General features: G+C 45.3%; 1 pseudogene; it reads right to left on the bottom strand.

Annotated features, from left to right (window-relative positions):
• Positions 1–3,216: 3,216 nt before the first annotated feature.
• Positions 3,217–14,484, bottom strand: part of LOC110507042 — a 50,741-nt pseudogene continuing 39,473 nt past the window's right edge.

Below are 14,484 nucleotides of genomic sequence, written 5' to 3'. Positions count from 1 at the left end.
TTGCTGCACTGAAAGTAAAGGGGCTGAATAATTTTGCACGCCCAATTTTTCAGTTTTTGATTTGTTAAAAAAGTTTGAAATATCCAATAAATGTCGTTCCACTTCATGATTGTGTCCCACTTGTTGTTGATTTTTCACAAAAAAATACAGTTTTATATCTTTATGTTTGAAGCCTGAAATGTGGCAAAAGGTCGCAAAGTTCAAGGGGGCCGAATACTTTCGCAAGGCACTGTACTGACAAGTCTGATATATGAGTGGCCAACTAAGCTAGGTAGCTAGCTACTCTCTTGATACTGCTGTAATGATATGCGGTTCGTAAGGATAGTGTAGCTAACAAATGGTCAGCCAAATGTCTGGTGTAACGTATCTGAAAATGCCTTTTTTACATTGCTCAACATTTTCTTAACATTTGTCATTAGTTAAAGCAATTAATTTGTATCCACTCTCATCAGACTTCAGCTGCATATTTTCTGCCATTAACTTCAAATCTGAAAACATGTGGCTACGCACATTTTCTGAAGAATTGCATTATGGGCCCTAAAAGCATGGAAATAGTGTCCACTGCTTGTATACTTCGTATTTTGGCAAATTTAGTACGACATCTGGGAACTTTGGATTACTATCTATATCCATACCATGACCAATAAGCATACTACATACTCAATTTACATCACAAATAGTATGGATAGTATGAGTATTCAAACACAGCTAATGTTACAACGATGGAGTGGATTGAGTCACTGATGTGATCTTCCTGTCCGGGTTGGCGCCCCTCCTTGGGTTCGTACCATGGGGGAGATCTTTGTGTGCTATACTCAGCCTCGTCTCAGGATAGTAATTTGGTGGTTGAAAATATCCCTCTAGTGGTGTGGGCTGTGCTTTGGCAAAGTGGGAGGGGTTATATCCTGCCTGTTTGGCCCTGTCCGGGGGTATCGTGGCCACAGTGTCTAATTCTCTCTCTTTCTCTTGGAGGACCTGAGCCCTAGGACCATGCCTCAGGACTACCTGGCCTGATGACTCCTTGCTGTCCCCAGTCCACCTGGCCGTGCTGCTGCTCCAGTTTAAACTGTTCTGCCTGCGGCTATGGAACACTGACCTGTTCACCGGACGTGCAACCTGTCCCAGACCTGCGGTTTTCAACTCTCTAGAGACAGCAGGAGCGGTAGAGATACTCTTAATGATCGGCTATGAAAAGTCAAGTGACATTTACTCCTGAGGTGCTGACCTGTTGCACCCTCTAGAACCACTGTCATTATTATTATTTGACCCTGCTGGTCATCTATGAACATCTTGGCCATGTTCTGTTATAATCTCCACCCGGCACAACCAGAAGAGGACTGGCCACTTTTTGGCAATAGTTTGGGGAAGGCACTTTCCAGTTTCAGCATGATAATGCCCCCGTGCAGAAATCGAGGTCTATACAGAAATGGTTTGTCGAGATTGGTGTGGAAGAACTTGACTGGCCTGCACAGAGCCCTGACCTCAATCCCATCTAACATCTTTGGGATGAATTTGAACGCTGACTGCAAGCCAGGCCTAATCGCCCAACTTCAGAGCCAACTTCACTAATGTTCTTGTGGCAGAATGGAAGCAAGTCCCTGCAGCAACGTTCCAACTTCAAGTGGAAAGCCTTCCCAGAAGAGTGGAGGTTGTTACAGCAGCAAAGGGGGGACCAATTCCATATTAATGCCCATAATTTTGGAATGAGATGTTCAACAAGAAGGTGTCATGCAAATGAGCTTGCTGCAGCTTTCTACTTCCAAAACCTATGGCGAGATCTGAAAACAGCACTTGGTTGCAGGCACCGCTGAAATATTGAAGAATTAGAGCAGTTTGCTGCTGAAAAGTGGGACAAATTGTCAGTAGAAAGGTGCAGCAAGCTCATTGATGCCTACAACAAGCGTTGGCAGTTATCTTGGCCAAAGGCTGTGTAACAAAGTACTAGCGTATGGAGTGTCAATCATTTTGTCCATGCCATTTCTCTTTTTTTTCTAAATTAAAATTGTAAACTTAAGTTTACAAAAATAAAATTGGTTCTGTAATGTTGAAAATCCCCAAAAAGTATTTAAGGAATAAGGAATTATTTAAGAAAAGCACAAGTGTGCCAATATATTTGGCTGCAACTGCATGGTCAAGGACTCCCATTGCTCTTATTAAACCAGAGAATTGAGTGAAAGCAGGAGACTCGCACTGAAATTCACTGCCGTAAGCTTGTAGCTTATGGTATTATAATATAGACATGGTCGGGCAGTCTGAAAGTGAGGGTGCAATTTCATATTACACATTTTAAAATTATTATTGTTACATTTTGAAACAATTTCCTTCAATTCTACACGTTCTTATATTTATCAACAGGACACAACTACATATTTTAGGTTCTGCCACAATAAATTATATTTAACTCAAGAACTCAAATGAAAAAACAACAACATATTTTTAGGCCAGAAAAAAAATTATGCATTTTTCTAGGCCGGCAAAAAACATGGTAATTCACTTTTTGTCCTGAATACAAAGTGTTGTGTTTTATTGTATTTGCCCCAAACAACTCTATTTTCAAGAATAGTGGTGGCTGCATCATGTTATGGGTATGCTTGTAATCATTAATTATAATTGGAGAGTTTTTCAGAAGCACAGGCACCAGACACTGGGAGGTGAATTCACCTTTCAGCAGGACAATAAAACACAATGCCAAATCTACACTGGAGTTGCTTGCCCAGAAAATAGTGAACTTTCCTGAGTGGCCAAGTTACAGTTTTCACTTAAATCTACTTGAATGTATGGCAAGACCTGAAAATTGTTGTCTAGCAATCATCAACAACCAGAATTTTGAAAATAATAAAATGGGCAAATGTTGTACAATCCAGCTCTTATAGACTTACCCAGAAAGACTCACAGCTGCCATCGCTGCCAAAAGTGATTCTACAAAGCATAGACTTGGGTGTAAAAACTCATTTTCAATACATTTTCTAAAATGTAAAAAAAAATGTTTTCACTTTGTCATTATGGGGTATTTTGTGTAGATGGGTGAGGAAAACATTAATGTAATATATTTTGAATTCAGGCTGTAACACAATAAATTGTGAACTAATCAAATCAAATCAAATCAAATTTTATTTGTCACATACACATGGTTAGCAGATGTTAATGCGAGTGTAGCGAAATGCTTGTGCTTCTAGTTCCGACAATGCAGTAATAACAAGTAATCTAACTAACAATTCCAAAACTACTGTCTTGTACACAGTGTAAGGGGATAAAGAATATGTACATAAGGATATATGAATGAGTGAGTCAAGGGGCAAGTCAAGGGGCATGAATACCGTATGAACCAAAAAAGATTGGCACTCGGCCACATTTGGCATGCCGTATTTTGGACACCCCTGTACTACTAGAAGATGGTTGACTGGTATCAAAGAAAGGTAGAACAGGAGCCCCACATACCCCTGTGCTCTTGGAATTGGCGTAGACCACGTCCATGGCCTTTGAGCTTGCGTTGACGGCGTGAGCCAGCTCCTGCTCCATACTGTGGTGGGACTGGGCAATCTCTCGGATACTGGGAACACACACACAGTTCGTCACGACATCGAACATCTAATGTTACTGTGAAACTACACTGCAAGCATATCACAAGCGTTCCGTAAGTGCTGTTTTTGGCATGCTACTGTATGCCAGAAGCAGCAAACGGAGCATCAGAGTGTCTGGTATAGTTTGGCCGTAAGATGACCTATTGAGGGCATTGTATATCATGGGCTGGTACAAATCCATTTAGATTAACTGAAATTCCAATTAGAGAAAATAATTTTGTACAACGAATGTTTCAATCTAAATGGAATTTAACTCTACCCTGCTTTAATCTAATGCTATTATTAATTAATAATGAATTCAAGTAACCTTACCTGTGGATGAGAGCGCCGGCCGCCTGGCCAAACAGGTTGATCTGGGAGGCTTCTTCCTCGGATACGATCTCCGGCTGCAATGCATACTGGGTCAGCGGACGGGGGAACTCGCACCTCTGCTTGTCTTCCCATGACTTCAGCGTGCTCTCATAGGCCTGGGACAAACAGTCAACAGGATAAATAGAATATAATAAAATAGCCGTATTCTTCCCAGAGGGAACAATAGTTGTGTTAAGTCAGATGCGATACGAGTAAACATATGACTGCAATAGGCGGCAACATTTACACAAGACAGATACAAATACTATACAAACAAATCATGTCAATTACAACTGCAGAATATGATAAGGTGAAGCTGTGCCTTTTCGTGATAATTTGCACTTTAATGTAATATATACAATAGCGTATTCACGGAATGAGCCTCAATTTGTCAGGTTGAAGACCAAAGTTAGGCGGTCAGGACCACGACCAGACCTGGAAAAACTGGATCCTAATTGGTCAGGCAAAATTCGAGGCCCTAGAAATAAGGCATCTATGTGACACCATAGATGTGTACTCACTCTGTCTCTGGTGAGAGTCTGAGTGCGGTTCTTGTGGATAATCTTGATGTACCCCGGGGGCTGGACCCAGGCCTCTCCATCCACCTGCACCGGCACGCCCTCATCCCCGAGGATGATGATCTTCACTGTACGACACTGCAACTGGAGAGCAGATGGAGAGAAACATTAAACCAGACAGGTCGCTATGAAACTACGAAAGAGACTGTTGATTTGCTATGTCCATATTCATGGTCATACGCACATGATTAAAAACATAAGTGCTGGGCTAATAAAGTATACATGAAAATAACAGAAAGGCTCGCACACTGTATATGCTTCCATTTTTACAACCCTCAAAAGGGATAGTTCACCCAAATTACAAAATTACATTTGTTTCCTTACCCTGAAAACAGTTTACGGACAAGGTAAGACAGCAATCCATGATTTGCTTTTGCTTACCTGGCCATCGTTTCCAAATGCACACCTTTTAGCATTTGTGGCACAAATCCAATGCACTTCAATGGTACCGATATTAGCATTTAGCTTCATGTCCAAAACATCTATTTGTAACATTATACTTTAGGATGATTTGGACAGGAAGCGCAAAACAATTCTAATATCGGTACCATTGGCTTACATTAGATTTGTGCCACAAATGCTAAAAAGTCTATGTGACTTCAACTGATACTGTATTACCCGTCTCTCTGCTTGACAAATTCAGTTTACAGTGTATCAATGAAATATAGATAATGAGAGGAATATATTCTTATATACAACCCAGGTATTTCAGCAGTGCATTATACACGACACAATCATTCAAAATGGTAGCACATATAGCGACTCTTTCCACTTTGTCCTATTGAAACACATTGGCTGATGGAGGATGATGTATTTACAGCCACATATGATTTTGTTTCATCTTCCTACACAAATACATGTCAATTGACACAATGTATGATGTAAGAACATAGAATTTTACAGTGTTCAGCAGTTATCAAACTATATATGTAAACTAGGCACTATACAATTTTGGTTCAGTAGTTAACCGTTTTCAGCAGTTTGATTAAGTTCTATTTAAATGTAGTGTGTTTTTCAAACACTTTGGTGAAATTTTCACAAGTATGTGGTACATTTTCACCACTAAGCACCAACATCTAAACAGATCATCAAAATGGCTCATGTTTCAAAACTCAAAGCACATTTTCAATTAACTGAGTACAAATAAATTCAGTCACTTGTTCACTGCACCAAATCACTCTTTCAATTTTGCTACATATTCAAATCTAAGTATCTGCTTTTCAAAATACAATATTCAAATCAAAATTGTATTAGTCACATGCGCCGAATAAAACAGGTGTAGACCTTACAGTGAAATAAAATGCTTACTTACGAGCCTCTAACCAACAATGCAGTTTTTTTAAATGAATTGTCATGTACTGTCATGTTGTGTCTTGTCTCTGTCCTTTCCCTTCACCCTGTCTCCCTCTGCTGGTCGTTGTTAGGTTACCTTTTCTCCCCCGCTTTCCCCCAGCTGTTCCTTGTCTCCTCTAACTACCCATTCACCCCGTTTCCCACCTGTTCCCTTTTTCCCTCTGATTAGGTCCCTATATCTCTCTCTGTTTCTGTTCCTGTCCTTGTCGGATTCTTGTTTGTTGTGTTTCATGCCTGAGCCAGACTATCGTCATGTTTGCTGTAACCTTGTCCTGTCCTGTCGGAATCTGCCGGTCTATCTGAGCCTACCTATGTTTGGTTATTAAAGAAGCTCTGTTTAAGTTAGTTCGCTTTTGGGTCCTCATTCACTCACCATAACAGAAGAATCCGACCAAGAATGGACCCAGCGACTTCGGATCCTCTCCACTCAGCCGTCGGGATCCAGGGAGCGATGCTAGGCAGACACGAGCAGGAAGTGTCTGCTGCTCGACATGCCGTTGAGACCCTGGCCACCCAAGTCTCCAACCTCACAGAACAGGTTCACCATCTCCGCCTCGATCCACCGGCCACTTCCAGGGCTTTCGAATCTCCGGAGCCCAGAATCAATAACCCGCCGTGTTACTCTGGGGAGCCCACTGAATGCCGCTCGTTCCTCACCCAGTGTGATATTGTGTTTTCTCTCCAGCCCAACACTTACTCCAGGAGCACTGCTCGTGTCGCCTACGTCATATCTCTCCTTATTGGACGGGCTCGTGAGTCTGGCACGGCAATCTGGGAGGCAAGGGCTGAGTGTACTAACCAGTATCAGGACTTTAAGGAGGAGATGATACGGGTTTTTGATCGATCTGTTTTTGGGGAGGAGGCTTCCAGGGCCCTGTCTTCCCTATGTCAAGGCAATCGATCCATAACAGACTACTCTATTGAGTTTCGCACTCTTGCTGTCTCCAGTGGCTGGAACGAGCCGGCCTTGCTCGCTCGTCTTCTGGAGGGTTTCCGCGCAGAGGTAAAGGATGAGATTCTCTCCCGGGAGGTTCCTTCCAGCGTGGATTCCTTGATTGAACTCGCTATTCGCATTGAGCGACGGGTTGATCTTCGTCACCGAGCTCGTGGAAAGGAGCTCGCGCTCTCCGTCGCCTCCCTCTCCGCATCACTACCATCTTCCTCTGCCGGCTCGGGTGCTGAGCCCATGCAGCTGGGAGGTATCCGCATCTCGACTAAGGAGAGGGAACGGAGAATCACCAACCGCCTCTGTCTCTATTGCGGTTCCGCTGGTCATTTTGTCACTTCATGTCCAGTAAAAGGCCAGAGCTCGTCAGTAAGCGGAGGGCTACTGGTGAGCGCTACTACTCCTGTCTCTCCTTCAAGATCCTGCACTACCTTGTCGGTCCATCTACGCTGGACCGGTTCGTCAGCTTCCTGCAGTGCCTTAATAGACTCTGGGGCGGAGGGCTGTTTTATGGACGAGACCTGGGCTCGGGAACATGACATTCCTCTCAGACAGTTAAAGGAGCCCACGGCCTTGTTCGCCCTGGATGGTAGTCCTCTCCCCAGGATTCAGCGTGAGACGCTACCTTTAACCCTCACTGTTTCTGGTAATCATAGTGAAACCATTTCTTTTTTAATTTTTCGTTCACCTTTTACACCTGTTGTTTTGGGCCATCCCTGGCTAGTTTGTCATAATCCTTCCATTAATTGGTCTAGTAATTCTATCCTCTCCTGGAACGTCTCTTGTCATGTGAAATGTTTAATGTCTGCTATCCCTCCTGTTTCCTCTGTCTCTTCTTCACAGGAGGAGCCTGGTGATTTGACAGGGGTGCCGGAGGAATATCACGATCTGCGCACGGTGTTCAGTCGGTCCAGGGCCACCTCTCTTCCTCCACACCGGTCGTATGATTGTAGTATTGATCTCCTTCCGGGAACCACCCCCCCCCGGGGTAGACTATACTCTCTGTCGGCTCCCGAACGTAAGGCTCTCGAAGATTATTTGTCTGTAGCTCTTGACGCCGGTACCATAGTCCCCTCCTCCTCTCCCGCCGGAGCGGGGTTTTTTTTTGTCAAGAAGAAGGACGGGTCTCTGCGCCCCTGCATAGATTATCGAGGGCTGAATGACATAACAGTGAAGAATCGTTATCCGCTTCCTCTTATGTCTTCAGCCTTCGAGATCCTGCAGGGAGCCAGGTTTTTCACTAAGTTGGACCTTCGTAACGCTTACCATCTCGTGCGCATCAGGGAGGGGGACGAGTGGAAGACGGCGTTTAACACTCCGTTAGGGCACTTTGAATACCGGGTTCTTCCTTTCGGCCTCGCTAACGCTCCAGCTGTCTTTCAGGCATTAGTCAATGATGTCCTGAGAGACATGCTGAACATCTTTGTTTTCGTTTACCTTGACGATATCCTGATTTTTTCACCGTCACTCCAGATTCATGTTCAGCACGTTCGACGTGTCCTCCAGCGCCTTTTAGAGAATTGTCTTTTTGTGAAGGCTGAGAAGTGCACTTTTCATGCCTCCTCCGTCACATTTCTCGGTTCTGTTATTTCCGCTCAAGGCATTAAGATGGATCCCGCTAAGGTCCAAGCTGTCATTGATTGGCCCGTCCCTAAGTCACGCGTCGAGCTGCAGCGCTTTCTCGGCTTCGCGAACTTCTATCGTCGTTTCATCCGTAATTTCGGTCAGGTGGCAGCTCCTCTCACAGCCCTTACTTCTGTCAAGACGTGCTTTAAGTGGTCCGTTTCCGCCCAGGGAGCTTTTGATCTCCTCAAGAATCGTTTTACATCCGCTCCTATCCTTGTTACACCTGACGTCTCTAGACAGTTCGTTGTCGAGGTTGACGCGTCAGAGGTGGGCGTGGGAGCCATCCTTTCTCAGCGCTCCCTCTCTGACGACAAGGTCCACCCATGCGCGTATTTTTCTCATCGCCTGTCGCCGTCGGAACGTAACTATGATGTGGGTAACCGCGAACTGCTCGCCATCCGGTTAGCCCTAGGCGAATGGCGACAGTGGTTGGAGGGGGCGACCGTTCCTTTTGTCGTTTGGACTGACCATAGGAACCTTGAGTACATCCGTTCTGCCAAACGACTTAATGCGTGTCAGGCGCGTTGGGCGCTGTTTTTCGCTCGTTTCGAGTTCGTGATTTCTTATCGTCCGGGCTCTAAGAACACCAAGCCTGATGCTTTGTCTCGTCTCTTCAGTTCTTCAGTAGCCTCCACTGACCCCGAGGGGATTCTCCCTGAGGGGCGTGTTGTCGGGTTGACTGTCTGGGGAATTGAGAGGCAGGTAAAACAAGCGCTCACTCACACTCCGTCGCCGCGCGCTTGTCCTAGGAACCTTCTTTTCGTTCCCGTTCCTACTCGTCTGGCCGTTCTTCAGTGGGCTCACTCTGCCAAGTTAGCCGGCCACCCTGGCGTTCGGGGTACGCTTGCTTCCATTCGCCAGCGTTTTTGGTGGCCCACCCGGGAGCATGACACGCGTCGTTTCGTGGCTGCTTGTTCGGTCTGCGCGCAGACTAAGTCCGGTAACTCTCCTCCTGCCGGCCGTCTCAGGCCGCTTCCTATTCCCTCTCGACCGTGGTCTCACATCGCCTTAGATTTTGTCACCGGACTGCCTTCGTCAGCGGGGAAGACTGTTATTCTTACGGTTGTCGATAGGTTCTCTAAGGCGGCTCATTTCATTCCCCTTGCTAAGCTTCCTTCTGCTAAAGAGACGGCACAAATCATCATCGAGAATGTTTTCAGAATTCATGGCCTTCCGTCAGACGTCGTTTCGGACAGAGGTCCGCAATTCACGTCTCAATTTTGGAGGGAGTTTTGCCGTTTGATTGGGGCTTCCGTCAGTCTCTCTTCCGGCTTTCACCCCCAGTCTAACGGTCAAGCAGAACGGGCCAATCAGACTATTGGTCGCATCTTACGCAGTCTTTCTTTTCGTAACCCTGCGTCTTGGTCAGAACAGCTCCCCTGGGCAGAATACGCCCACAACTCGCTTCCTTCGTCTGCGACCGGGCTATCTCCTTTTCAGAGTAGCCTCGGGTACCAGCCTCCGCTGTTCTCATCTCAGTTCGCCGAGTCCAGCGTCCCCTCCGCTCAGGCTTTTGTCCAACGTTGCGAGCGCACCTGGAAGAGGGTCAGGTCTGCACTTTGCCGTTATAGGACGCAGACTGTGAGGGCTGCTAATAAGCGTAGAACTAAGAGTCCTAGATATTGTCGCGGTCAGAGAGTTTGGCTCTCCACTCAGAACCTTCCCCTTAAGACGGCTTCTCGCAAGTTGACCCCGCGGTTCATTGGTCCGTTCCGTATTTCTCGGGTCATTAATCCTGTCGCAGTTCGACTTCTTCTTCCGCGATACCTTCGTCGCGTCCACCCGGTCTTCCATGTCTCCTGCATCAAGCCCGTCCTTCGCGCCCCCGCTCGTCTTCCCCCCCCCCCCCCCCCATCCTTGTCGAGGGCGCACCCATCTACAGGGTCCGTAGAATTTTGGACATGCGTCCTCGGGGCCGTGGTCACCAGTACCTCGTAGATTGGGAGGGGTACGGTCCTGAGGAGAGGAGTTGGGTTCCCTCTCGGGACGTGCTGGACCGTGCGCTGATCGAGGATTTCCTCCGTTGCCGCCAGGTTTCCTCCTCGAGTGCGCCAGGAGGCGCTCGGTGAGTGGGGGGGTACTGTCATGTACTGTCATGTTGTGTCTTGTCTCTGTCCTTTCCCTTCACCCTGTCTCCCTCTGCTGGTCGTTGTTAGGTTACCTTTTCTCCCCCGCTTTCCCCCAGCTGTTCCTTGTCTCCTCTAACTACCCATTCACCCCGTTTCCCACCTGTTCCCTTTTTCCCTCTGATTAGGTCCCTATATCTCTCTCTGTTTCTGTTCCTGTCCTTGTCGGATTCTTGTTTGTTGTGTTTCATGCCTGAGCCAGACTATCGTCATGTTTGCTGTAACCTTGTCCTGTCCTGTCGGAATCTGCCGGTCTATCTGAGCCTACCTATGTTTGGTTATTAAAGAAGCTCTGTTTAAGTTAGTTCGCTTTTGGGTCCTCATTCACTCACCATAACATGAATAAGTAAGTAATTAAAGAGCAGCAGCAAAATAACAACAGCGAGACTAGAGTCTTGGCCAAAAGTTTTGAGAATGACACAAATATTAATTTTCACAAAGTCTGCTGCTTCAGTGTCTTTAGATATTTTTGTCAGATGTTACTATGTAATTCTGAAGTATAATTACAAGCATTTCATAGGTGTCAAAAGCTTTTATTGACAATTACATGAAGTTGATGCAAAGAGTCAATATTTGCAATGTTGACCCTTCTTTTTCAAGACCTCTGCAATCTGTCCTGGCATGCTGTCAATTAACTTCTGGGCCACATCCTGACTGATGGCAGCCCCTTCTTGCATAATCAATGCTTGGAGTTTGTCAGAATTTGTGGGGTTTTGTTTGTCGACCCACCTCTTGAGGATTGACCACAAGTTCTCAATGGAATTTAGGTCTTGGGAGTTTCCTGGCCATGGACCCAAAATATCAATTTTTTGTTCCCCGATCCACTTAGTTATCACTTTTGCCTTATGGCAAGGTGCTCCATCATGCTGGAAAAGGCATTGTTCGTCACCAAACTGTTCCTGGATGGTTGGGAGAAGTTGCTCTCGGAGGATGTGTTGGTACCATTCCTTATTCATGGCTGTGTTCTTAGGCAAAATTGTGAGTGAGCCCACTCCCTTGGCTGAGAAGCAACCCCACACATGAATGGTCTCAGGATGCTTTACTGTTGGCATGATACAGGACTGATGGTTGCGCTCACCTTGTCTTTTCCGGACAAGATTTTTTCCGGATGCCCAAAACAATCGGAAAGGGGATTCATCAGAGAAAATGACTTTACCCCAGTCCTCAGCAGTCCAATCCCTGTACCTGTTGCAGAATATCAGTCTGTCCCTGATGTTTTCCCTGGAGAGAAGTGGCTTCTTTGCTGCCCTTCTTGACACCAGGCCATCCTCCAAAAGTCTTCGGCTCACTGTGCGTACAGATGCACTCACACCTGCCTGCTGCCATTCCTGAGCAAGCTCTGTACTGGTGGTACCCCGATCCCACAGCTGAATCAACTTTAGGACACGGTCCTGGCGCTTGCTGGACTTTCTTGGGCGCCCTGAAGCCTTCTTCACAACAATTGAACCGCTCTCCTTGAAGTTCTTGATGATTCGATAAATGGTGGATTTAGGTGCAATCTTATTGGCAGGAATAGCCTTGCCTGTGAAGCCCTTTTTGTGCAAAGCAATGATGACGGCACGTGTTTCCTTGCAGGTAACCATGATTGACAGAGGAACAACAACGATTCCAAACACCACCCTCCTTTTGAAGCTTCCAGTCTGTTATCCGAACTCAATCAGCATGACAGAGTGCTCTCCAGCCTTGTCCTCGTCAACACTCACACCTGTGTTAACGAGAGAATCACTGACATGATGTCAGCTGGTCATTTTGTGGCAGGGCTGAAATGCAGTGGAAATGTCTTTTGGGGATTCAGTTAATTTGCATGGCAAAGAGGGATTTTGCAATTAATTGCAATTAATTTGATCACTCTTCATAACATTCTGGGGTATTTGCAAATTGCCATCATACAAACTGAGGCAGCAGACTTTGTGAAAATTAATATTTTTGTAATTCTCAAAACCTTTGGCCACGACTATATATACAGGGGGGTGCCGGATGTACAATATATACATGTAGGTAGAGTTATTAAAGTGACTATGCATAGATAACAACAAAGAGTAGAAGCAGTGTAAAAGAGGGGGAGGGCAATGCAAATAGTCTGGGTAGCGATTTGATTAGATGTTCAGGAGTCTTATGCCTTGGGGGGGGGGGGGGGGGGGGGGTAGAAGCTGTTTAGAAGCCTCTTGGACCTGGACTTGGCACTCCAGTACCGCTTGCCATGCAGTAGCAGAGAGAACAGTCTATGACTAGGGTGGCTGGAGTCTGACAATTTTTAGGGCCTTCCTCTGAAACTGCCACAGAGGTCCTGGATGGCAGGAAGCTTGGCGCCAGTGATGTACTGGGCCATACACATTACCCTCTGTTAGAGGTCGACCGATTAATCGTAATGGCCGATTAATTAGGGACGATTTTAAGTTTTCATAACAATCGGAAATTGGTATTTTGGGACACCAATTTTTTTAAACAATGTTTTAGACCTTTATTTAACTAGGCATGTCAGGTGGGTTAACTGCCTTGTTCAGGGGCAGAACGACAGATTTTTACCTTGGCAGCTCGGGGATTCAATCTTGCAACTTTACAGTTAACTAGTCCAACCCTCTAACCACCTGCCTCTCATTGCACTCGACGAGGAGCCTGCCTGTTACGCAAATGCAGTAAGAAGCCAAGGTAAGTTGCTAGCTAGTATTAAACTTATCTTATAAAAAAACAATCAATCAATCATAATCACTAGTTGACTAAACATGGTTGATGATGGTTGATGATATTACTAGTTTACCTAGCGTGTCCTGCGATGCAGTGCGCATCCGCGAAAAAGCACTGTCGTTGCTCCAATGTGTACCTAACCATAAACATCAATGCCTTTCTTAAAATCAATACACAAGTATATATTTTTAAACCTGCATATTTAGTTAATATTGCCTGCTAACATGAATTTATTTTAACTATGGAAATTGTGTCACTTCTCTAGAAACAGAGTCAAGGTATATGCAGCAGTTTGGGCCGTCTGGCTCGTTGTGAACTGTGTAAAGACTATTTCTTCCTAACAAAGACAGCCAACTTCGCCAAGCAGGGGATGATTTAACAAAAGCGCATTTGTGAAAAAAGCACAATCGTTGCATGACTTTACCCAACCATAAACATCAATGTCTTTCTTAAAATCAATACACAGAAGTATATATTTCTAAACCTGCATATTTAGCTAAAAGAAATCCAGGTTAGCAGGCAATATTAACCAGGTGAAATTGTCACTTCTCTTGCGTTCATTGCACGCAGAGTCAGGGTATATGCAACAGTTTGGGCCGCCTAATTTGCCAGAATTTTACGTAATTATGACATAACATTGAAGGTTGTACAATGTAACAGCAATATTTAGACTTATGGATGCCACCCGTTAGATGAAATACGTAAAGGTTCCGTATTTCACTGAAATAATAAACGTTTTGTTTTCGAAATGATAGTTTCCGGATTCGACCATATTAATGATCAAAGGCTCGTATTTCTGTGTTATGTCTATGATTTGATATTTGATAGAACAGTCTGACTGAGTGATGGTAGGCAGCAGCAGGCTCGTAAGCATTAATTCAAACAGCACTTTCGTGCGTTTTGCCAGCAGCTTCAAGCATTGAGCTGTTTGACTTCAAGCATATAAACTCCCGGGATTAGGCTGGTGTAACCGATCTGAAATGGCTAGCTAGTTAGCTAATAGCGTTTCAAACATCACTCGCTCTGAGACTTAGAGTAGTTGTTCCCCTTGGTCTGCAAGGGCCGCGGATAGGTAACGATGCTTCGAGGGTGGCTGTTGTCGATGTGTTTCTGGTTCGAGCCCAGGTAGGGGCGAGGAGAGGGATGGAAGCTATACTGTTACACTGGCAATACTAAAGTGCCTAAAAGAACATCCAATAGTCAAATGGTATATGAAATACAAATGGTATAGAGAGAAA

Source organism: Oncorhynchus mykiss, chromosome 27 (genome assembly GCF_013265735.2).
Source record: "Oncorhynchus mykiss isolate Arlee chromosome 27, USDA_OmykA_1.1, whole genome shotgun sequence".
Lineage (NCBI taxonomy): Eukaryota > Metazoa > Chordata > Actinopteri > Salmoniformes > Salmonidae > Oncorhynchus > Oncorhynchus mykiss.
The sequence above is the reverse complement of the archived record's forward strand: the minus strand, read 5'-3'. Positions and strand labels throughout refer to the sequence as shown.